Genomic DNA, 23204 nt, shown 5'->3' on the forward strand with positions numbered 1-23204 from the left:
GTCTCCTCCTAATCCCCGTCTCACCTGTAACAATCAATGACGAGGCCCCCCTGTCCGTGAGATTTAGTACTCGCGCAAGAGACCGGGGGCAGAGCGCGAACGCGGTCCCCCGCCCCCCACAAAGTGCGCGCTCCGGGTTCCCTCTCGGGGCCCTGCAACACAGCGGAAGGGCAGCGAGAAGGAGCCTCTTGCTCTGACGCCGCAAGGCCACAAGAGGGCGGAGGCGCCGCGCGCCCGGCCGACGTGTTGGACCGGTGCGCTTTACGTGCTGAAATAAACACGCGAAAGCCCCGAAATGTTTCCAGAGTGCTGTGCACTGGAGGTTTTTGTCTGGTGAAGACTTGCCTGGTGCTCCTCCGTGCAGATTGTTTGTCCTCCTCCAGTGCGGGACGTGCCAACACAAGGGAGCGCATTCGCCAACATCCAGGCACGCAATGCGATTTGGAAAGCAGCTCCTTTCCAAAGAGTGGCACACGAACGATCCTTCAGTCCCGCTCGGGGGGCACGGAACCCCCGCCACACACAGCTTCAAGTAGCGAGTCAGGCGCCGGGGCTTTCGCTTACGGCCACACCACCCTGAACACGCCCGATCTCGTCTGATCTCGGAAGCTAAGCAGCGTCGGGCCTGGTTAGTACTTGGATGGGAGACTGCCTGGGAATACCAGGTGCTGTAAGCTTTTGCTCTCCCGGCCAGCAGGGGTCGCCGTTGGTGCCGTAGGCTTTGGGAGGAAAACCTGCAGGATGGAAAGGTGATCTATAGCCTCATCTCTAGAGATGTTTTGTTGCTGTGGCATGTGTGTGACCCATATTCAAAAAAAAAAACCCGTCTGTAAAACGAATATCGAAGCTGCTTCTAAATCTGCAAATGAAGATGAGTCGATAAACCACTCGTTTTTCGTATAACTAGACATATATTCATTTGTTACCGATTTCATTCATTGAGCACGGATACAGTAGAGGTACAGCCATTCACTGTTTGACATGTCTGCACTGGTACAGAACCGAGCAATCAGAAAACGGGTGAAACTGTCTTTAGACTCAGCATACAGTACCGAGGCCCCCCATGACCAAATAAAGGCTAACCTCGATAATCAGCCTAAAGAACGCAGACTACAGCAAAACGACTGACTTTGAAAAGGGAATGAACGTCCGGAAGGAGTAGTGGAACTAGCTTGAGATGCTTCTCCGGACCCCTAACTAAAAGCCAGCGAGAACCAGCAGCGGCGTCCACTCCTGTCGAACCGGGATCCTTCCGCAGCCACGCAGCTCGTGGTGTCCTAACCCTCCCGTATCTGATTTTGGACCAAGCACATCAGGGGAGAGCGCGAACGCAGTCCCCCACTACCAGAAATTATGCAGTCGAGATTCCCACATTTGGGGAATTCGCAGGGGTCAGCACAGCCGGAGTGCAATGGCCAAGTCTCACCCTGGGTGAACCTCCTTCTTGATCAAAGTATCTCCCCTGCCAGGTAAGTATGAGTTAAACAGGCCCCTGCAAGCGGCCCGCACCCACAGCACAAATCGCGCAGCCTAGGCCACCTCCTCGCCCCGCACGCCACCGCCTCCTGCTGGGCCCACTCTTTCACACACTCACACGCCACACTAACACTCAAAAGTGTGGGCAAAACGAGAAAACGAGCGCGCCGTTTCCTACACATCTGCAGTCGCCGTTGCGCATTCGCAGCATGTCCCGGGATGCAATTCGGCCTCATTTGCATAACTCCAGACCGGTAGATCGCCACGCAAGCTCGCGACGTGCGCCTGCCACACACCGAACAAACCTTTTCAGCAATTTCCAAAAAACGGGCCTGCTCGCCTGCCCACAAGGCTCCGTCTCTTACCTGCTCTCCAGAGCCTGCTGCCTTCTGTGCTTTTCTCTCAGCACCGCTGCAGTGCACACAACTCCTGCAGCGGGAGGGGGGGAGAAAGTTCCCACGCTCCGCTGCAGGGAAGGCTCGCTCCGTGCGCACACGTCCTTTCGATGCCAGTCCAACAAGTGCTCCGCATTAGCTGCGTCGGGGCTCCGGCGTGTCGCACCTCACCTCACCTCGCACTGCCCCCTCCTTGAATGTCTGCCGCTGGGCATGCCCCGCTCTCCTCCGCCTTATCTTATCGCGTGTGAGCACCGACAATGGCCACAATGCCGGGGAATGGCACCTGTAAAGTGTTAATTGGGGCACAGGAACAGCCCGTCTCGTCTCGGGGGGGCCGGCTTCAGAGACAATACAGCAAACACAGCGGGGCGGGGGAAGAAGACGACACCACACATGCGGGTACATTCAGCTCCGGTGGGAACGAGACATTTGTCGGTCTTTTCAAGTGCCGAGAGCCGAGCAATCCTTCACTTGTATCGTTTCTCCCCGGTGACTAGATCTGGCCCTGCGACTCTCGACTGGGCTCACCCCCGGGGCAGCCCAGCAGGTGTGAGCCTGGCCGGCACCCGGATGGGAGATTCCACCCCGGAAAAGCTCCGGTTGCTGCTGCTCCTGCAAGAGGTGTGACTGGGACCAGTAGGGAGCGCTCACCCTGCGGGCTGTGTGGCTCTCTTACGCCCCAGGCTCCTGATGGCGACACTCTGCTGCACAAACAGGCGCCGTCCTTCGGGGGAGGCGTCAAACCGAGGTCCCGACCCTCCTTGGCCATTAGGAAACCCCAGGGCGTCTCTCAAAAAGAGACGCCGGGGGTGTCCCTCTGGTGTTAGTGCTCCCCTTTACCCATCAGTCGGGGTCTCCTCCTAATCCCCGTCTCACCTGTAACAATCAATGACGAGGCCCCCCTGTCCGTGAGATTTAGTACTCGCGCAAGAGACCGGGGGCAGAGCGCGAACGCGGTCCCCCGCCCCCCACAAAGTGTGCGCTCCGGGTTCCCTCTCGGGGCCCTGCAACACAGCGGAAGGGCAGCGAGAAGGAGCCTCTTGCTCTGACGCCGCAAGGCCACAAGAGGGCGGAGGCGCCGCGCGCCCGGCCGACGTGTTGGACCGGTGCGCTTTACGTGCTGAAATAAACACGCGAAAGCCCCGAAATGTTTCCAGAGTGCTGTGCACTGGAGGTTTTTGTCTGGTGAAGACTTGCCTGGTGCTCCTCCGTGCAGATTATTTGTCCTCCTCCAGTGCGGGACGTGCCAACACAAGGGAGCGCATTCGCCAACATCCAGGCACGCAATGCGATTTGGAAAGCAGCTCCTTTCCAAAGAGTGGCACACGAACGATCCTTCAGTCCCGCTCGGGGGGCACGGAACCCCCGCCACACACAGCTTCAAGTAGCGAGTCAGGCGCCGGGGCTTTCGCTTACGGCCACACCACCCTGAACACGCCCGATCTCGACTGATCTCGGAAGCTAAGCAGCGTCGGGCCTGGTTAGTACTTGGATGGGAGACTGCCTGGGAATACCAGGTGCTGTAAGCTTTTGCTCTCCCGGCCAGCAGGGGTCGCCGTTGGTGCCGTAGGCTTTGGGAGGAAAACCTGCAGGATGGAAAGGTGATCTATAGCCTCATCTCTAGAGATGTTTTGTTGCTGTGGCATGTGTGTGACCCATATTCAAAAAAAAAAACCCGTCTGTAAAACGAATATCGAAGCTGCCTCTAAATCTGCAAATGAAGATGAGTCGATAAACCACTCGTTTTCCGTATAACTAGACATATATTCATTTGTTACCGATTTCATTCATTGAGCACGGATACAATAGAGGTACAGCCATTCACTGTTTGACATGTCTGCACTGGTACAGAACCGAGCAATCAGAAAACGGGTGAAACTGTCTTTAGACTCAGCATACAGTACCGAGGCCCCCCATGACCAAATAAAGGCTAACCTCGATAATCAGCCTAAAGAACGCAGACTACAGCAAAACGACTGACTTTGAAAAGGGAATGAACGTCCGGAAGGAGTTGTGGAACTAGCTTGAGATGCTTCTCCGGACCCCTAACTAAAAGACAGCGAGAACCAGCAGCGGCGTCCACTCCTGTCGAACCGGGATCCTTCCGCAGCCACGCAGCTCGTGGTGTCCTAACCCTCCCGTATCTGATTTTGGACCGAGCACATCAGGGGAGAGCGCGAACGCAGTCCCCCACTACCAGAAATTATGCAGTCGAGATTCCCACATTTGGGGAATTCGCAGGGGTCAGCACAGCCGGAGTGCAATGACCAAGCCTCGCCCTGGGTGAACCTCCTTCTTGATCAAAGTATCTCCCCTGCCAGGTAAGTATGAGTTAAACAGGCCCCTGCAAGCGGCCCGCACCCACAGCACAAATCGCGCAGCCTAGGCCACCTCCTCGCCCCGCACGCCACCGCCTCCTGCTGGGCCCACTCTTTCACACACTCACACGCCACACTAACACTCAAAAGTGTGGGCAAAACGAGAAAACGAGCGCGCCGTTTCCTACACATCTGCAGTCGCCGTTGCGCATTCGCAGCATGTCCCGGGATGCAATTCGGCCTCATTTGCATAACTCCAGACCGGCAGATCGCCACGCAAGCTCGCGACGTGCGCCTGCCACACACCGAACAAACCTTTTCAGCAATTTCCAAAAAACGGGCCTGCTCGCCTGCCCACAAGGCTCCGTCTCTTACCTGCTCTCCAGAGCCTGCTGCCTTCTGTGCTTTTCTCTCGGCACCGCTGCAGTGCACACAACTCCTGCAGCGGGAGGGGGGGAGAAAGTTCCCACGCTCCGCCGCAGGGAAGGCTCACTCCGTGCGCACACGTCCTTTCGATGCCAGTCCAACAAGTGCTCCGCATTAGCTGCGTCGGGGCTCCGGCGTGTCGCACCTCACCTCACCTCGCACTGCCCCCTCCTTGAATGTCTGCCGCTGGGCATGCCCCGCTCTCCTCCGCCTTATCTTATCGCGTGTGAGCACCGACAATGGCCACAATGCCGGGGAATGGCACCTGTAAAGTGTTAATTGGGGCACAGGAACAGCCCGTCTCGTCTCGGGGGGGCCGGCTTCAGAGACAATACAGCAAACACAGCGGGGCGGGGGAAGAAGACGACACCACACATGCGGGTACATTCAGCTCCGGCGGGAACGAGACATTTGTCGGTCTTTTCAAGTGCCGAGAGCCGAGCAATCCTTCACTTGTATCGTTTCTCCCCGGTGACTAGATCTGGCCCTGCGACTCTCGACTGGGCTCACCCCCGGGGCAGCCCAGCAGGTGTGAGCCTGGCCGGCACCCGGATGGGAGATTCCACCCCGGAAAAACTCCGGTTGCTGCTGCTCCTGCAAGAGGTGTGACTGGGACCAGTAGGGAGCGCTCACCCTGCGGGCTGTGTGGCTCTCTTACGCCCCAGCCTCCTGATGGCGACACTCTGCTGCACAAACAGGCGCCGTCCTTCGGGGGAGGCGTCAAACCGAGGTCCCGACCCTCCTTGGCCATTAGGAAACCCCAGGGCGTCTCTCAAAAAGAGACGCCGGGGGTGTCCCTCTGGTGTTAGTGCTCCCCTTTACCCATCAGTCGGGGTCTCCTCCTAATCCCCGTCTCACCTGTAACAATCAATGACGAGGCCCCCCTGTCCGTGAGATTTAGTACTCGCGCAAGAGACCGGGGGCAGAGCGCGAACGCGGTCCCCCGCCCCCCACAAAGTGCGCGCTCCGGGTTCCCTCTCGGGGCCCTGCAACACAGCGGAAGGGCAGCGAGAAGGAGCCTCTTGCTCTGACGCCGCAAGGCCACAAGAGGGCGGAGGCGCCGCGCGCCCGGCCGACGTGTTGGACCGGTGCGCTTTACGTGCTGAAATAAACACGCGAAAGCCCCGAAATGTTTCCAGAGTGCTGTGCACTGGAGGTTTTTGTCTGGTGAAGACTTGCCTGGTGCTCCTCCGTGCAGATTGTTTGTCCTCCTCCAGTGCGGGACGTGCCAACACAAGGGAGCGCATTCGCCAACATCCAGGCACGCAATGCGATTTGGAAAGCAGCTCCTTTCCAAAGAGTGGCACACGAACGATCCTTCAGTCCCGCTCGGGGGGCACGGAACCCCCGCCACACACAGCTTCAAGTAGCGAGTCAGGCGCCGGGGCTTTCGCTTACGGCCACACCACCCTGAACACGCCCGATCTCGTCTGATCTCGGAAGCTAAGCAGCGTCGGGCCTGGTTAGTACTTGGATGGGAGACTGCCTGGGAATACCAGGTGCTGTAAGCTTTTGCTCTCCCGGCCAGCAGGGGTCGCCGTTGGTGCCGTAGGCTTTGGGAGGAAAACCTGCAGGATGGAAAGGTGATCTATAGCCTCATCTCTAGAGATGTTTTGTTGCTGTGGCATGTGTGTGACCCATATTCAAAAAAAAAAACCCGTCTGTAAAACGAATATCGAAGCTGCTTCTAAATCTGCAAATGAAGATGAGTCGATAAACCACTCGTTTTTCGTATAACTAGACATATATTCATTTGTTACCGATTTCATTCATTGAGCACGGATACAGTAGAGGTACAGCCATTCACTGTTTGACATGTCTGCACTGGTACAGAACCGAGCAATCAGAAAACGGGTGAAACTGTCTTTAGACTCAGCATACAGTACCGAGGCCCCCCATGACCAAATAAAGGCTAACCTCGATAATCAGCCTAAAGAACGCAGACTACAGCAAAACGACTGACTTTGAAAAGGGAATGAACGTCCGGAAGGAGTAGTGGAACTAGCTTGAGATGCTTCTCCAGACCCCTAACTAAAAGCCAGCGAGAACCAGCAGCGGCGTCCACTCCTGTCGAACCGGGATCCTTCCGCAGCCACGCAGCTCGTGGTGTCCTAACCCTCCCGTATCTGATTTTGGACCAAGCACATCAGGGGAGAGCACGAACGCAGTCCCCCACTACCAGAAATTATGCAGTCGAGATTCCCACATTTGGGGAATTCGCAGGGGTCAGCACAGCCGGAGTGCAATAGCCAAGTCTCGCCCTGGGTGAACCTCCTTCTTGATCAAAGTATCTCCCCTGCCAGGTAAGTATGAGTTAAACAGGCCCCTGCAAGCGGCCCGCACCCACAGCACAAATCGCGCAGCCTAGGCCACCTCCTCGCCCCGCACGCCACCGCCTCCTGCTGGGCCCACTCTTTCACACACTCACACGCCACACTAACACTCAAAAGTGTGGGCAAAACGAGAAAACGAGCGCGCCGTTTCCTACACATCTGCAGTCGCCGTTGCGCATTCGCAGCATGTCCCGGGATGCAATTCGGCCTCATTTGCATAACTCCAGACCGGTAGATCGCCACGCAAGCTCGCGACGTGCGCCTGCCACACACCGAACAAACCTTTTCAGCAATTTCCAAAAAACGGGCCTGCTCGCCTGCCCACAAGGCTCCGTCTCTTACCTGCTCTCCAGAGCCTGCTGCCTTCTGTGCTTTTCTCTCAGCACCGCTGCAGTGCACACAACTCCTGCAGCGGGAGGGGGGGAGAAAGTTCCCACGCTCCGCCGCAGGGAAGGCTCGCTCCGTGCGCACACGTCCTTTCGATGCCAGTCCAACAAGTGCTCCGCATTAGCTGCGTCGGGGCTCCGGCGTGTCGCACCTCACCTCACCTCGCACTGCCCCCTCCTTGAATGTCTGCCGCTGGGCATGCCCCGCTCTCCTCCGCCTTATCTTATCGCGTGTGAGCACCGACAATGGCCACAATGCCGGGGAATGGCACCTGTAAAGTGTTAATTGGGGCACAGGAACAGCCCGTCTCGTCTCGGGGGGGCCGGCTTCAGAGACAATACAGCAAACACAGCGGGGCGGGGGAAGAAGACGACACCACACATGCGGGTACATTCAGCTCCGGTGGGAACGAGACATTTGTCGGTCTTTTCAAGTGCCGAGAGCCGAGCAATCCTTCACTTGTATCGTTTCTCCCCGGTGACTAGATCTGGCCCTGCGACTCTCGACTGGGCTCACCCCCGGGGCAGCCCAGCAGGTGTGAGCCTGGCCGGCACCCGGATGGGAGATTCCACCCCGGAAAAGCTCCGGTTGCTGCTGCTCCTGCAAGAGGTGTGACTGGGACCAGTAGGGAGCGCTCACCCTGCGGGCTGTGTGGCTCTCTTACGCCCCAGCCTCCTGATGGCGACACTCTGCTGCACAGAGGTCAAACCGAGGTCCCGACCCTCCTTGGCCATTAGGAAACCCCAGGGCGTCTCTCAAAAAGAGACGCCGGGGGTGTCCCTCTGGTGTTAGTGCTCCCCTTTACCCATCAGTCGGGGTCTCCTCCTAATCCCCGTCTCACCTGTATCAATCAATGACGAGGCCCCCCTGTCCGTGAGATTTAGTACTCGCGCAAGAGACCGGGGGCAGAGCGCGAACGCGGTCCCCCGCCCCCCACAAAGTGCGCGCTCCGGGTTCCCTCTCGGGGCCCTGCAACACAGCGGAAGGGCAGCGAGAAGGAGCCTCTTGCTCTGATGCCGCAAGGCCACAAGAGGGCGGAGGCGCCGCGCGCCTGGCCGACGTGTTGGACCGGTGCGCTTTACGTGCTGAAATAAACACGCGAAAGCCCCGAAATGTTTCCAGAGTGCTGTGCACTGGAGGTTTTTGTCTGGTGAAGACTTGCCTGGTGCTCCTCCGTGCAGATTGTTTGTCCTCCTCCAGTGCGGGACGAGTCAACACAAGGGAGCGCATTCGCCAATATCCAGGCACGCAATGCGATTTGGAAAGCAGCTCCTTTCCAAAGAGTTGCACACGAACGATCCTTCAGTCCCGCTCGGGGGGCACGGAACCCCCGCCACACACAGCTTCAAGTAGCGAGTCAGGCGGCGGGGCTTTTGCTTACGGCCACACCACCCTGAACACGCCCGATCTCGTCTGATCTCGGAAGCTAAGCAGCGTCGGGCCTGGTTAGTACTTGGATGGGAGACTGCCTGGGAATACCAGGTGCTGTAAGCTTTTGCTCTCCCGGCCAGCAGGGGTCGCCGTTGGTGCCGTAGGCTTTGGGAGGAAAACCTGCAGGATGGAAAGGTGATCTATAGCCTCATCTCTAGAGATGTTTTGTTGCTGTGGCATGTGTGTGACCCATATTCAAAAAAAAAAACCCGTCTGTAAAACGAATATCGAAGCTGCCTCTAAATCTGCAAATGAAGATGAGTCGATAAACCACTCGTTTTTCGTATAACTAGACATATATTCATTTGTTACCGATTTCATTCATTGAGCACGGATACAGTAGAGGTACAGCCATTCACTGTTTTCATGTCTGCACTGGTACAGAACCGAGCAATCAGAAAACGGGTGAAACTGTCTTTAGACTCAGCATACAGTACCGAGGCCCCCCATGACCAAATAAAGGCTAACCTCGATAATCAGCCTAAAGAACGCAGACTACAGCAAAACGACTGACTTTGAAAAGGGAATGAACGTCCGGAAGGAGTAGTGGAACTAGCTTGAGATGCTTCTCCGGACCCCTAACTAAAAGCCAGCGAGAACCAGCAGCGGCGTCCACTCCTGTCGAACCGGGATCCTTCCGCAGCCACGCAGCTCGTGGTGTCCTAACCCTCCCGTATCTGATTTTGGACCAAGCACATCAGGGGAGAGCGCGAACGCAGTCCCCCACTACCAGAAATTATGCAGTCGAGATTCCCACATTTGGGGAATTCGCAGGGGTCAGCACAGCCGGAGTGCAATGGCCGAGCCTCGCCCTGGGTGAACCGATTTCGATTTTTAAGAACTTTATTTTCTTTTCACAAAAAAATACAGGACATCACAAATCAGAAAGCTTTACATTCATATACATACTTAAAACAGTATATATGATCACATCTCATTACATTTTGACATGGTAACAGTTACATAGCAACAATTTTCTTTTTTTCTGGTGCAAATCACATTCTTTACTTAAACTTGATAATGTTTTTCACAGTTTCTTGAGATATTGACCTATGCTCTCTATTTCCCACAGATTTTCTGCTTCCTCCCTCCCTTCTCTCCACAGATCTCTGAGGTAATAGTTCTCTCGGGTGATGAACAGGGCCAGGCTACCTGCTGCCTTGACTGGGATCTCGATGCCTTTGAACAGCCCCATGTTCCTCACTCTCCACAGGGCAACTTTCCCACTGTTCACCACGGCCCAGATCCTGTCAAACATGTCAGGAGGAAGTTTGACAGGAGAGATGCCGTATATGACGAAAGCAGCGGTCAGGGTAAATTGGGGCGAGAGAGCCAGCAACCAATCTTCAAACTGTGCCCAGAAGGCCTTAGCAAAAAAGCAGGACCACAGGAGATGGGATACAGTCTCCTCCTCGCCGCAGCCCACCCTAACGCAGCGAGGGCTGGGGGTGAGGCCCCTACGGTACAAGAAAGTTCGTACCGGTAAGCACTGGTGGACGACACTCCAGGCTAAATCTCTGTGAATGTTGCACAGAAACTTAGAGGATGTGTGTTTCCACACCTTCCTTGTTTGGGCTGATGTTAAAATGCCCACATGGGTCTGCCTATTGTTCTGGGGTGCAACGAAATCTTCCAGTTTTTGGACGCTGACATCTCGGAGGGGAATATGGCCAATTGGGTGAGATCTTAGAAAACTTTTAACTGTCCCATAAATTGCAGGGCATGTGTCAGAGAGTGGGACGTCCAGCTTGGGTCTGACACCCCACACTCTGAACACCTCCCTACCTACCCAGAGCCTGGAAAAATAAGTCCAGGTACGCGCTGCAGGTGCTGTTGCAAAGCCTCTCAGCACAGAGGCCAGGAAAATGCACAGCAGCTTCGTAGCAATATCTGGGACAGACTTCCCCCCTGAGGGTAGCGGCCTGTACATTATTTCCCTTCTGAGTCTTTCCTGCTTCCCACCCCATAGAAATTGAAACATCAATCTCCTCATCACCGCCGCAACACGGTGTGGGATTGGGAAGGTAGAAGCCAGAAAATTCAAGACAGGCAAGAGCTCGGCTTTGATGACCAGCACCTTCCCTGTCATGGTGAGGTCTCGGTCCTTCCATTGCATCAGTTTTTTGTTTAAGATTGGCAATTTGTTCTGCCAATTTACTGTTCCCATCTCTTCTCCAAAATACACCCCCAGGACCTTAATTCTCTTCTCTTGCAGCCTGAGATCATGTCCTTCTTTTGGCTCCCTCCAGTTCTGATAAAAAATCTCACTCTTAGATTTGTTAAATTTTGCGGAGGAAGCCAAAGAGAAACGATCACAGCACTGCAGAGCTCTGCTAATTGAGGCATTGTCAGAGAGGAGCAGGGTGACGTCATCCATGTATAGAGATGTCTTTACCTCTCCTCCCCCACTTCCAGGCACTGGTATCCCATTAATGGCCTGATCCTGGCGCAAGGCACAGGCTAAGGGCTCCATAGCCAAAACGCATAACAAGGGGGATAATGGGCAGCCCTGCCTCGCCCCTGAACAGACTTCAAAGGGGCGTGATCTATTGCCATTAACCATGACTCTGCTGTTGCTACCTGTGTACAGCAGGTTAATCCACTTTCTCATGATGGGGCCAAACTTCATGTGCTCAAGTCCCGATGTTAAGTACTGCCGGTTTAGGCGGTCAAAGGCCTTTTCTAGGTCTACACCTAAAATGCAAAGAGGGAGGGAGCGATCCTCAGAGTACAGACAGACATCCCTCAACAAGGCCAGGTTGTCGCTCATCAGGCGTCCTGCTATCCCACAAGTCTGTTCTTTCCCTACCAGTGAGGCCACTACATTTTGTAGGTGCAGGAAAAGGGCTTTGGACAGGATCTTAGTGTCCACGCCTAACAGGCTGAGGGGTCTCCAGTTCTTTATGTCATTTTTTGCTCCTTTCTTAAACAAGAGAGAGATAGTGCCTTCTCTTAAGGAGTCAGGCAGCAATTCTGTCTTATATCTTTCCTCGAATAGGACCAGTAGCGGATCCTGAAGCAGATCCCAAAAGGTGCAATAAAATTCTTTAGGGAGCCCGTCAGCACCTGGAGTTTTCCCCTTCTGTAAGCTCTCCATAGCCTGTCTCAGCTCTTCTACTGTCAAATCCCTCTCAAGTACTTCCCTATCTTCTTCACTCAAAACGTTTTCTAGCTTTGAGGTAAAAAAATGAATTTCTTCATCCTTTACCTCTGTAGAGCTGTACAGTCTTGAGTAGAAGGCCTTGGTGTAGGAGAGGATAGCACTCGGCTCTGTTCTCTCTCGTCCCTCCTCATCAACTACACTTTCCATGACAGACTTGGAGCCTACCACTTTCCTGAAAAAGAAGCGAGTACACTTCTCATTTTCTTCCAAGAACTGCACTCTGCCTCTTAACAGCACTCCTCGACTACTTTCTTCGGCTATGCTCCGGATGTCCTTTTTTAAAAGGGTGATATCCTCGAGCACATCGAAGCCACTGTGCAGCATCGTGTAGAGACGCTGCAGCTGCTTCTGTTTCCTGGCTAGCACTCCTCTCCGTCTGGCAGCAGCCTTCCTTCCCTCAGCCATGAAAAAGGCCTTTGTCCTCATCTTCACCTCCTCCCACCACTCTCCTACTGACCCGTACAGACACTGCAAGGACAGCCACTGTGATAGTTTCTCCTTGTAGCGGGATACTACCCCCTCGTTCTCTAGCAGCTTTGTGTTGAGTTTCCAGAGGCCTGGGCCAAAGACAGTCCCGCCCTGGAGTTCCACTCTACACCCTAAAGCCTGATGATCTGAGAAGAAGACAGGCTGAAGAGTGACCCCAACAACTTTCACTCTCTCTGAGACAAAGCAATAGTCAATTCTGGAGCTGCTATTCCTCCCTGACCATGCATATCCTGCTGTTGTGGGATATATACATCTATATGTGTCTGAGAGTTTAAAGTCTTGAACTAAGTTTTGCAGGGCCAGTGAGCTGGAATCCAATTTTATCGGAGAGCTAGACTGCCTGTCTGTGTGCTCTAAGATACAATTAAAATCCCCTCCCACTATCACGTCTGTGCTACTTAACAATAGGGGAGAGAGTGCCTTGAGTAGCTCCACCCTTCCTCCCACGTCAGTAGGACAATACACATTGATTAGCCGCAGGTTAACGGTCCCCCATTCCACATCCACACACAGCAACCTGCCATCTATGACCCTCTGAATACTTTTCAATTTGAAAGCCCATCCTTTGAAAAGAATGGCCACGCCAGAGGCTCTGTTGTTATTGTCCCCTGACCAAACAGAAGGCCCTTTATCCCACCTATCTTCAAAGCTTTTATACCTCTCTTGACAGGCTAAAGCACACTCCTGCAACATCAACACATCTCCCTCTCTCTGCTGGAGGTAATCAAAGACAGACTGGCATTTAACTCTGTCATTGATACCTCTGGTGTTAAGAGAAATTATGTTTAGAGCCATATTACATAAGAAAGTGGAACCAGTCTTTACAAAACACATTTCTCTTCGGTCTCACCTGTTACCTTCTTCTTTTTCTTTTTCTTCTTACCAATTTCCTGCCAGCCATCCTCTGAATGAGCCTTCATCAGGGTGGCAGCAGTAAAAGCATTCACGGAGTCCATTTCAAGGAAGGGGGTAGAGGGAGGGGTGGAGGGGTTCCAGCTGTCCCCATCGCCATTCTCTCCTTCCTCCTCGCTCGGGGAGAAAACAGAGTCATTTTTCCTTTTCCTCAAGTCCAGCTCCTGGGAGCACTGAGGGGAAAGGGGTGCAGCCGATGCACCAGTCTCCTCTTCCCCCTCACCCACCAGCTGTTGCAGATCCTCCGTGATGGACTGGATGGAGGAGAGGAGGGCATCTGTAGCACTTGCAGAGTCTGAGAAAAGCAGCTCCGCTGAATCCTGGGTATCGTCGCTGGACCCGCTCCACCGGGGGGCCCCACACTGGCCCTCGTTCTGAGGAGCAGGAATGGGGGAGGGGTCCTCGCTGTTCTCGGGGGTTTTCAAACCCTCGTGCTTGTCTGGTGCAGTCTGCGGTTGTGGGAGCGTAGTGGATTTCTCTTCCACCGGCCCCGGAGCCACAGCAGGACTGATCCTGGCTGGAGGCTGAGACTCTTTGTCCAACAAGGGTTCTTTGTTTGACTTGTTGTTTGCTTTGGCTTTTCGGGCCGGTTTGGCTGAAACAAGCACTGCCTCATCCTTTCTCATTTTGAGTTTATTGGCGTAGGCGTGAGGGCAGTTCTTAAAAACGTGTCCTTCCGAGCCACATAAATTGCACTTTGGCAGCATTGAACAGTCAGAGGCTAAATGTCCCTGTTTGCCACAGGTCTTGCAGCATTTCACAGTGCAGGAAGATGCCAGGTGTCCCACAGCACCACAGCGCCGACACACCTTTGGTTGTCCCACATAAAAAACATAGCCATTGCAGGCGCCCAGCCGGATTGTAGAGGGCAGGTGCCTTAAGCCTCCATTTACATTGTCCGGTAGTAAGCGAACCTCGAATTTCCTTGCTCCTGTTTTTATACCGTCAACATCTCTAACCTCAGTTCCATGGTGGACGGTGCAGTACTGCTTAAGCCAGGTGTGAATGTCCTCCGTCTTTGCCAGTTCCGAGAACATAACAACATGCACCGTTTTCCTCTCTCTCTGTGTCAGAGGCTGCAAGTTGATCTTCTCAAGTGCAGGAACTTTCCCTCTTTTTGCCTCAAACACATCCACGCATTGTTCAAACAGAGGATAGGTACCAAATACAACCTCAAATGCTTTCTGACCTGGGAGAGCAAAGATGAAATCCAAGTGCCGAGGTTCAAAGCCAAGTTCCTTCTGTAACACTTTTCTGCTGAACTGCATACGATCCATGAAGAGGTCATCCAAAAGCTCAAAACGTACAGCATTCTTGCGGGACCCAAAGGTTGCCATCTCAAACTGCAAAACAAACACTGCTTCCACAAAACAAGAAAACAATCCAACTACTCCAACTACAGGCTGATCAAGGTATCTCCCCTGCCAGGTAAGCCGAGAGCCGCAGGCGATGAGCCCGGAGCTGAACGGGCCCCACTGGCTCGTTTGTAAGGCCAGGTGCATTGCCAACCACGACCGGCAGGGCAGAGGCCTTGAAGGCAGCCTGGGCTCCTGCAGCTGTCCAGCCACGCACTCTGGTTTCTCTTCATCTCGTACAAATCTTTTGCCTTTTACTAAAGATTTCCATGAAGAGGAGCATGAATGAGTTCCATACAATTTTTGTGCTTTCCTGCCTTCGGGTGGGGCGCAGCTGGGCTGGTCAAAGAGAGAAAACAAAACCGCTCACAATCACTCTTATTACTGCGACTGTGGCCGTCTGCTCTGCGAGTCCTCGGTCTCCGCCTGTCTGATTGGTGCTCTTTTCTTTGGGGGGCGGGAAGTGTCCGGCCGCAAATATGAAGCGTTACAGCAACGACATGCCATGAGACGATTGATAACGATTTCCATAGGATCCACGCGGTTGCCTGGCAACCGTCAGCTTTGCGCAGTGGCAGTATCGTAGCCTGTGAGGTTTAGCCGATGCGCGATTATTGCTAGTTGAAAACTTTTCCCAATACCCCGCTTCCGCCGGTTTGCAATACAATCGGCGAAAGCAATTCTTGACAGTCTCGTCAGAGACTGAGCAAGGTGTTTAAAGACAGATTTTGTCATGGTAACATCATGGTAGAAAGAAACAAGCTTGTTACGTCTCAACAGAAACACTCTTTAGCTCTTTCAGCGTTATGCAGAGAACAGCGTCTGTCGAGATCACTTTTGAGTCAGCGCGAAACGCCGTGTGCTGTCAGTTTGATTTCATATTGCTCGTAGCGGTGCCCGGCTTTTGTCTGTCAAACGTTAGGTTGCCCTTCTTCATGCTGCATCGTCGGCATGAGTGGAGCTTTTTAAACGTCTGTACTTACTGCGCCTCATAAGAAATCGTTTGTCCCCGTTCAAAACAGATTGTGCGATGTCCTGCAGCGTTCGCAAAGCAAACCATTGACAGTTTGAAAGAGGAATTTATTCTGCTTCCTGTGCGTGCAGTAGTTACAAAGTTGAACGTCTTTACACGATCTGCCGCAGATCTTACAAACGAGCCAGTGGGGCCCGTTCAGCTCGGGGCTCATCGCCTGCGGCTCACGGCTTGCGAGCGTGCCCAATCCGTGCGATAACTCGGAAAACACCCGGCCACACTGTGCCGGAAACGACGCACTCTGGGAAGCCGCTATGCAAAGCGAGGTCCCAAGATCCCCTGCGGCCGGACACTTCCCGCCCCCCAAAGAAAAGAGCGCCAATCAGACGGCCGGAGACCGAGGACTCGCGGAGCAGACGGCCACAATCACCATTACAAGAGCGATTGCGAACGTGCTTGTTTTCTCTCTTTGACCAGCCCAGCTGCCCGCCACCCGAAAGCAGGAAATCACAAAAATTTCAGGGAACTCATTTGTGCTCCTCTCCACGGAAATCTTTAGTAAAAGGCGAAAGAGTTGTACGAGATGAAAAGAAACCAGAGTGCATGGCTGCACAGCTGCAGGAGCCCAGGCCGCCTTCAAGGCCTCTGCCCTGCCGGTCGTGGTTGGCAATACACCTGGCCTTACAAACGAGCCAGTGGGGCCCGTTCAGCTCCGGGCTCATCGCCTGCGGCTCACGGTTTGCGAGCGTGCCCAATCCGTGCGATAACTCGGAAAACACCCGGCCACACTGTGCCGGAAACGACGCACTCTGGGAAGCCGCTATGCAGGCAAGGTCCCAAGATCCCCTGCGGCCGGACACTTCCCGCCCCCCAAAGAAAAGAGCGCCAATCAGACGGCCGGAGACCGAGGACTCGCGGAGCAGACGGCCACAATCACCATTACAAGAGCGATTGCGAACGTGCTTGTTTTCTCTCTTTGACCAACCCAGCTGCGCCCCACCCGAAGGCAGAGAAGCACAAAAATTGCATGGAACTCATTCATGCGCCTCTCCACGGAAATCTTTAGTAAAAGGCGAAAGATTCGTATGAGATGAAGAGAAACCAGAGTGCGTGGCTGCACAGCTGCAGGAGCCCAGGCCGCCTTCAAAGCCTCTGCGCTGCCGGTCATGGTTGGCAATGCACCTGGCCTTACAAACTAGCCAGTGGGGCCCGTTCAGCTCCGGGCTCATCGCCTGCGGCTCTCAGCTTGCGGCCGTGCCCAATCCGTGCGATAAGTCGGAAAACACCCAGCCACACTGTGCCGGAAACGACGCACTCTGGGAAGCCGCTATGAAAAGCGAGGTCCCAAGATCCCCTGCGGCCGGACACTTCCCGCCCCCCAAAGAAAAGAGCGCCAATCAGACGGCCGGAGACCGAGGACTCGCGGAGCAGACGGCCACAATCACCATTACAAGAGCGATTGCGAACGTGCTTGTTTTCTCTCTTTGACCAGCCCAGCTGCCCGCCACCAGAAAGCAGGGAAGCACAAAAACTGCAGGGAACTCATTCGTGCTCCTCTCCATGGAAATTTTTAGTAAATGGCGAAAGATTTGTACGAGATGAAGAGAAACCAGAGTGCGTGGCTGCACAGCTGCAGGAGCCCAGGCCGCCTTCAAGGCCTCTGCCCTGCCGGTCGTGGTTGGCAATACACCTGGCCTTACAAACGAGCCAGTGGGGCCCGTTCAGCTCCGGGCTCATCGCCTGCGGCTCACGGCTTGCGAGCGTGCCCAATCCGTGCGATAACTCGGAAAACACCCGGCCACACTGTGCCGGAAACGACGCACTCTGGGAAGCCGCTATGCAAAGCGAGGTCCCAAGATCCCCTGCGGCCGGACACTTCCCGCCCCCCAAAGAAAAGAGCGCCAATCAGACGGCCGGAGACCGAGGACTCGCGGAGCAGACGGCCACAATCGCCATAACAAGACCGATTGCGAGCGTTTTTGTTTTCTCTCTTTGACCAGCCCAGCTGCGCCCCACCCGAAAGCAGAGAAGCACAAATATTGCATGGAACTCATTCATGCTTCTCTCCGCGGGAATCTTTAGTAAAAGACGAAAGATTTGTACGAAATGAAGAGAAACCAGAGTGCGTGGCTGCACAGCTGCAGGAGCCCAGTCCGCCTTTAAAGCCTCTGCGCTGCCGGTCGTGGTTTGCAATGCACCTGGCCTTACAAACGAGCCAGTGGGGCCCGTTCAGCTCCGGGCTCATCGCCTGCGGCTCACGGCTTGCGAGCGTGCCCAATCCGTGCGATAACTCGGAAAACACCCGGCCACACTGTGCCGGAAACGACGCACTCTGGGAAGCCGCTATGCAAAGCGAGGTCCCAAGATCCCCTGCGGCCGGACACTTCCCACCCCCCAAAGAAAAGAGCGCCAATCAGACGGCCGGAGACCGAGGACTCGCGGAGCAGACTGCCACAATCGCCATAACAAGACCGATTGCGAGCGTTTTTGTTTTCTCTCTTTGACCAGCCAGGCTGCGCCCCACCCGAAGGCAGGGAAGCACAAAAATTGCGTGGAACTCATTCATGCTTCTCTCCACGGAAATCTTTAGTAAAAGGCGAAAGATTCGTACGAGATGAAGAGAAACCAGAGTGCGTGGCTGCACAGCTGCAGGAGCCCAGGCCGCCTTCAAAGCCTCTGCGCTGCCGGTCATGGTTGGCAATACACCTGGCCTTACAAACGAGCCAGTGGGGCCCGTTCAGCTCCGGGCTCATCGCCTGCGGCTCTCAGCTTGCGGCCGTGCCCAATCCGTGCGATAAGTCGGAAAACACCCAGCCACACTGTGCCGGAAACGACGCACTCTGGGAAGCCGCTATGCAAAGCGAGGTCCCAAGATCCCCTGCGGCCGGACACTTCCCGCCCCCCAAAGAAAAGAGCGCCAATCAGACAGCCGGAGACCGAGGACTCGCGGAGCAGACGGCCACAATTGCCATAACAAGAGTGATTGCGAACGTTTTTGTTTTCTCTCTTTGACCAGCCAGGCTGCGCCCCACCCGAAGGCAGGGAAGCACAAAAATTGCATGGAACTTATTCATGCTCCTCTCCACGGATATCTTTAATAAAAGGCGAAAGATTTGTACGAGATGAAGAGAAACCAGAGTGCGTGGCTGCACAGCTGCAGGAGCCCAGACCGCCTTCAAAGCCTCTGCGCTGCCGGTCGTGGTTGGCAATGCACCTGGCCTTACAAACTAGCCAGTGGGGCCCGTTCAGCCCCGGGCTCATCGCCTGCGGCTCTCGGCTTGTGGGCGTGCCCAATCCGTGCGATAACTCGGAAAACACCCGGCCACACTGTGTCGGAAACAACGCACTGTAAGGCACCTTGAAGCGTGCACCCCCAACATTCTTCTTTGCACATCTGTGAAAGGTAAACTCTTGAGCAAACTCTGAACCAGCTCTAAGGAAACTAATCCGATTAGACGTTACTTTGACTCATCCTTTAAGGGACCCTTGATAATTGGAGAAATCAATGATTTCGAATGAATTCTGTATGCGTCAAAAGACAGCTATACACAGAAAACATGCAGGACACTGCTCATGATGTTTCCCGAGCCGAAACACAGTGCGTTTTTCCAAGCCATCTGACAAAGCCCGCCCACTGAAAACTGCAGCAGATCGTGTAAAGACGTTTAACTTTGTAACTACTGCACGCACAGGAAGCAGAATAAATTCCTCTTTTCAAACTGTCAAAGGTTTGCTTTGCGAACGCTGCAGGACATCGCAAAATCTCTTTTGAACGGGGACAAACGATTTCTTATGGGGCGCAGTAAGTACAGACGTTTAAAAAGCTCCACTCATGCCGTCGATGCAGCATGAAGAAGCGCAACCTAACGTTTGACAGACAAAAGCCGGGCGCCGCTACGAGCAATATGAAATCAAACTGACAGCACACGGCGTTTCGCGCTGACTCAAAAGTGATCTCGACAGACGCTGTTCTCTGCATAACACTGAAAGAGCTAAAGAGCGTTTCTGTTGAGACGTAACCCAGTGGGCAAAAGACGTATAATATACGTCTATTAAACGCATACCTTAGACGTCTAAATGTGGTCTGCAATTCGTCTAGAATGAAATTCTAATATACGTCTATTGTTATACGTCAATTATACGTCTATGATTAGATGTTCATTATACGTAAATGGTTGGAGTTCTATTATACGGATAAATTTAGAGGACTATTATACATATATGGTAGGAGTTCCGGATAACTTTAGAGGACTATTCTACGTATATGGTTGGAGGTCTATTATACGGATAACTTTAGAGGTCTATTATACGTATATGGGTAGAGGTCTATTATACGGATAACTTTAGAGGTCTATTATATGTATATGGTTAGAGGTCTATTATACGGATAACTTTAGAGGTCTATTATACGTATATGGGTAGAGGTCTATTATACATCAAAGTTAGGTTTTACAGGTGTAGAAACTAGTAAATCAACCCAATGATTTGGTTTAGAAATTTATTCTGAAAATACACATTCACACCTGAAAAATATGTATTTCAAATTATACATTGTATACAATCAATCAACAATCAACATATGGGCAATAATCATAAAAAACACAACTAGTCTTAAACTTCAGCTACAAATTCTGGTAATATGGCAATATACAGTATAGTAACGGCAAACACAAACTAATTACATTAACACACTAACTCAAAACCACATTTTGATTCAAATATACATTTTAAAATGTACAACTTCTATATTTCCAAGAAAAAAAATATTACAATGGAAGTTAAGACGATTTTTGTCCACTATTTGCAAACCCTGTGTAATTGTCCTAACAGTTAGAACCAAAAACCTAGTATTTTCAGTGTCCAGATCTCCTGGCCCCCTGCCTTGCATATGCATTCTTCAAGTAACACATTGCGTGCTCCTTTATTTCTTTTTCTGCTGATTTAGGGCGGGACTTCAGCACCGCAGCTAGGAGAAAATTATATAATATTACTTCCCAAATTAATGATGATTAATATCTTCTTTAGTATAATCTAAAAAATGAACGGTTTACTAAGCTCAAAGCTGAAATAAATGTATAAAATTTGGCTTGCATCATAGAAGTTGAGCAATAAAGTCTGTCCTAATTAAAGAGTACCCAAAGTTTGAAAGTACAACATAGAATAAGAATAGAGAAACGGCAAAACGATTTAGTGTCATCTTCCCCATTCACACCATTCCCCATTTCGAATGAATTCTGTATGCGTTAAAAGACAGCTATACACAGAAAACATGCAGGACACTGCTCACGATGTTTGCCGAGCCGAAACACAGTGCGTTTTTCCAAGCCATTTGACAACGCCCGCCCACTGAAAACTGCAGCAGATCGTGTAAAGACGTTCAACTTTGTAACTACTGCACGCACAGGAAGCAGAATAAATTCCTCTTTTCAAACTGTCAAAGGTTTGCTTTGCGAACGCTGCAGGACATCGCACAACCTCTTTTGAACGGGGACAAACGATTTCTTATGGGGCGCAGTAAGTACAGACGTTTAAAAAGCTCCACTATTTTATGTGCCATTTTTTGCTTATTCACTTACTATTTTAATCAAAATAATATTAAGAAAGATCTGTATGTATTCAGATAGTATTATTATTGTTCATACTTACTCGTCAAAAGAGGATTGCTGAGATATTTGCGGATATACTTCTACGTTTGAAAAACGTGTCCAAAATGGTGACCAACGAATACTAGCAATGCATTGTGGTATATAACCGGAAAATATGCTGGGTTCGATATTTTCTCAACGTATGCGTTTATTAATGTTGTCGATATTATGGTTGAAATTTAACATTGATAATACATCGCGGCTATGTGCCCCCTGCTATGAGCTGATGTGCAATTTTAACGCATGCAGTTAGTAAGGATCGGTCACTGTTGTATGGTATTATATACAGTATAATGACATTATGGAATAGGATGGGGACAGGCCTGGCATCACGGGGGGAGGGAGGAATGTCGCCCCTTCAGTTTTGGGCAAAAAGATGTACCTAACTTACCTAGGAGTATACGGCACTCTGCACAGTGTACGAAGTAATTTTCGCAGTAATTAATTTATTATATTTACTATATTTATTATACACGTGTAAATTAATTACTGCGAAAATAATTTACTTCGTACACTGTGCAGAGTGCCGTATACTCCTAGTTGCGGCACACACGATACATACAGTAAAAAGCCTCAGGCACTGTGTTAGATGTGTTTTCGACGTTATATATGCGTTTATTAATGTCGTCGATTTTACGGTTGCAATTCGACTTTGATTATACGTCGAGGCGACGTATATATACGTATAGCCGTATTTTCGCCGTGAATATACGTATATTTGACGAATCAGTGCCCACTGGGTAAACTCTTCAGCAAACTCTGAACCAGCTCTAAGGAAACTAATCCGATTAGACGTTACTTTGACTCATCTTTTTACGCTAGGGTTAGGGTTAGCATTCCCACGCTACTTAGACACTTTGTTTACGCTCAGTGCTTGATTTTGGGAACTTCAGGACGAGTGGGAATTTTCTCCTATCTGTCAATTCTGTTTTGTTTTGGAGACTCTTGGCTGCCTATGTTGTACAGTGCAGCGTGAAGGAAACATTTTCCAAAACTGTGTCAGCTCAAAAGTTGTAAGAAAACCTCTCCAGCTGCTTTAACTCTCTTCATTTTTGTCATTTAATGTGACACTCGATGTATAACTGGAGCCTCACATATGCAAATGGTGAGGCTCCAGTTCGACACCCAGTTCAATACCACTTTACAGTAAATGACAAAAGCATGGCAGACTGTGCCGGACCGGCAGATTACTTCCGCTTATTTTTACCATATTAAACAATGGAAATCCAACCACTTGCATTTGTGACACTTGATTTTGGCTGCACCTAAGACACTCTTAAATCTTCAAACACATTTCTCTTCTCCCGCAACACTCTTGTCTGTCGGCGCTATGTGGCAGCGTTGCATGACAACCCATCTCACCACGGAAAGGAACCTAACAGCTTTGGTAAGAGAGGAGAAAAGGACCTGGCCCGTACGCGGCTCAAACCCGCAACCTTGGCGTTACTAGCACCACCATCTAACCAACTGAGCTAACCGACCTCACAACAGTGGTCCTCTCTGTGCTGCAAAAAATCAAGCTCAGGGAATTTCTTTTGTCCTTTGAATAGAAAGCCGTGTAATTCAGTGTACGGGCTTTCTCGTGCAGTTTCATAGTTCTTGTAACCCAAATCCTACACTGGCCTGAAGTGCCCCCCCATTTCACAGCATTTTTCAGCTGATTTAAAATGTACCTAAAGGAGAAGCATTATTGAAGACCATCAATTACCAAGAGCTTTTGTCAAAGGTTTTGGTGGTCATTTTTAATGACCACAGAGCACTATGACCTCGGTTTTACATCTCATCCAAAAGACAGCGCCCTTTTTCCAACACAGCTTCTCCGTCACTATATTGGGACATTGGGACCCGTACAGACCTCAGAGTGAGCGCCCATTAACACCACTTCCAGCTGGAAGCTT

At 51.9% G+C, this 23204-nt stretch overlaps 16 non-coding genes across 16 annotated transcripts; 6 read left to right on the plus strand and 10 right to left on the minus strand.

Annotated features, from left to right (window-relative positions):
• Positions 1 to 558: 558 nt before the first annotated feature.
• Positions 559 to 677, plus strand: LOC138236696 (5S ribosomal RNA). Its single transcript, XR_011188767.1, has one exon. It is a non-coding gene; the product is annotated as a 5S ribosomal RNA (ribosomal RNA).
• A 636-nt stretch (positions 678 to 1313) lies between these two features.
• LOC138236741 (U1 spliceosomal RNA) lies at positions 1314 to 1477 on the minus strand. Its single transcript, XR_011188809.1, has one exon. It is a non-coding gene; the product is annotated as a U1 spliceosomal RNA (small nuclear RNA).
• A 1807-nt stretch (positions 1478 to 3284) lies between these two features.
• Positions 3285 to 3403, plus strand: LOC138236716 (5S ribosomal RNA). The gene has a single exon (XR_011188785.1). It is a non-coding gene; the product is annotated as a 5S ribosomal RNA (ribosomal RNA).
• Positions 3404 to 4039: 636 nt separating this feature from the next.
• On the minus strand, positions 4040 to 4203 carry LOC138236735 (U1 spliceosomal RNA). Its single transcript, XR_011188803.1, has one exon. It is a non-coding gene; the product is annotated as a U1 spliceosomal RNA (small nuclear RNA).
• Positions 4204 to 6010: 1807 nt separating this feature from the next.
• On the plus strand, positions 6011 to 6129 carry LOC138236708 (5S ribosomal RNA). The gene has a single exon (XR_011188778.1). It is a non-coding gene; the product is annotated as a 5S ribosomal RNA (ribosomal RNA).
• Positions 6130 to 6765: 636 nt separating this feature from the next.
• Positions 6766 to 6929, minus strand: LOC138236742 (U1 spliceosomal RNA). Its single transcript, XR_011188810.1, has one exon. It is a non-coding gene; the product is annotated as a U1 spliceosomal RNA (small nuclear RNA).
• Positions 6930 to 8713: 1784 nt separating this feature from the next.
• LOC138236712 (5S ribosomal RNA) lies at positions 8714 to 8832 on the plus strand. Its single transcript, XR_011188781.1, has one exon. It is a non-coding gene; the product is annotated as a 5S ribosomal RNA (ribosomal RNA).
• A 635-nt stretch (positions 8833 to 9467) lies between these two features.
• On the minus strand, positions 9468 to 9637 carry LOC138236743 (U1 spliceosomal RNA). Its single transcript, XR_011188811.1, has one exon. It is a non-coding gene; the product is annotated as a U1 spliceosomal RNA (small nuclear RNA).
• Positions 9638 to 14901: 5264 nt separating this feature from the next.
• On the plus strand, positions 14902 to 15018 carry LOC138236695 (U5 spliceosomal RNA). The gene has a single exon (XR_011188766.1). It is a non-coding gene; the product is annotated as a U5 spliceosomal RNA (small nuclear RNA).
• Positions 15019 to 15248: 230 nt separating this feature from the next.
• LOC138236668 (U4 spliceosomal RNA) lies at positions 15249 to 15390 on the plus strand. The gene has a single exon (XR_011188741.1). It is a non-coding gene; the product is annotated as a U4 spliceosomal RNA (small nuclear RNA).
• A 759-nt stretch (positions 15391 to 16149) lies between these two features.
• LOC138236700 (U5 spliceosomal RNA) lies at positions 16150 to 16264 on the minus strand. The gene has a single exon (XR_011188770.1). It is a non-coding gene; the product is annotated as a U5 spliceosomal RNA (small nuclear RNA).
• Positions 16265 to 16654: 390 nt separating this feature from the next.
• On the minus strand, positions 16655 to 16771 carry LOC138236701 (U5 spliceosomal RNA). Its single transcript, XR_011188771.1, has one exon. It is a non-coding gene; the product is annotated as a U5 spliceosomal RNA (small nuclear RNA).
• A 389-nt stretch (positions 16772 to 17160) lies between these two features.
• LOC138236709 (U5 spliceosomal RNA) lies at positions 17161 to 17279 on the minus strand. Its single transcript, XR_011188779.1, has one exon. It is a non-coding gene; the product is annotated as a U5 spliceosomal RNA (small nuclear RNA).
• Positions 17280 to 17670: 391 nt separating this feature from the next.
• LOC138236707 (U5 spliceosomal RNA) lies at positions 17671 to 17787 on the minus strand. The gene has a single exon (XR_011188777.1). It is a non-coding gene; the product is annotated as a U5 spliceosomal RNA (small nuclear RNA).
• A 391-nt stretch (positions 17788 to 18178) lies between these two features.
• On the minus strand, positions 18179 to 18295 carry LOC138236689 (U5 spliceosomal RNA). Its single transcript, XR_011188760.1, has one exon. It is a non-coding gene; the product is annotated as a U5 spliceosomal RNA (small nuclear RNA).
• A 391-nt stretch (positions 18296 to 18686) lies between these two features.
• Positions 18687 to 18803, minus strand: LOC138236706 (U5 spliceosomal RNA). The gene has a single exon (XR_011188776.1). It is a non-coding gene; the product is annotated as a U5 spliceosomal RNA (small nuclear RNA).
• Between the last annotated feature and the right edge of the window lie 4401 nt (positions 18804 to 23204).

The sequence above is a fragment of the Lepisosteus oculatus genome, unplaced genomic scaffold, assembly GCF_040954835.1.
Source record: "Lepisosteus oculatus isolate fLepOcu1 unplaced genomic scaffold, fLepOcu1.hap2 HAP2_SCAFFOLD_93, whole genome shotgun sequence".
In the NCBI taxonomy this organism is placed as follows: Eukaryota; Metazoa; Chordata; class Actinopteri; order Semionotiformes; family Lepisosteidae; genus Lepisosteus; species Lepisosteus oculatus.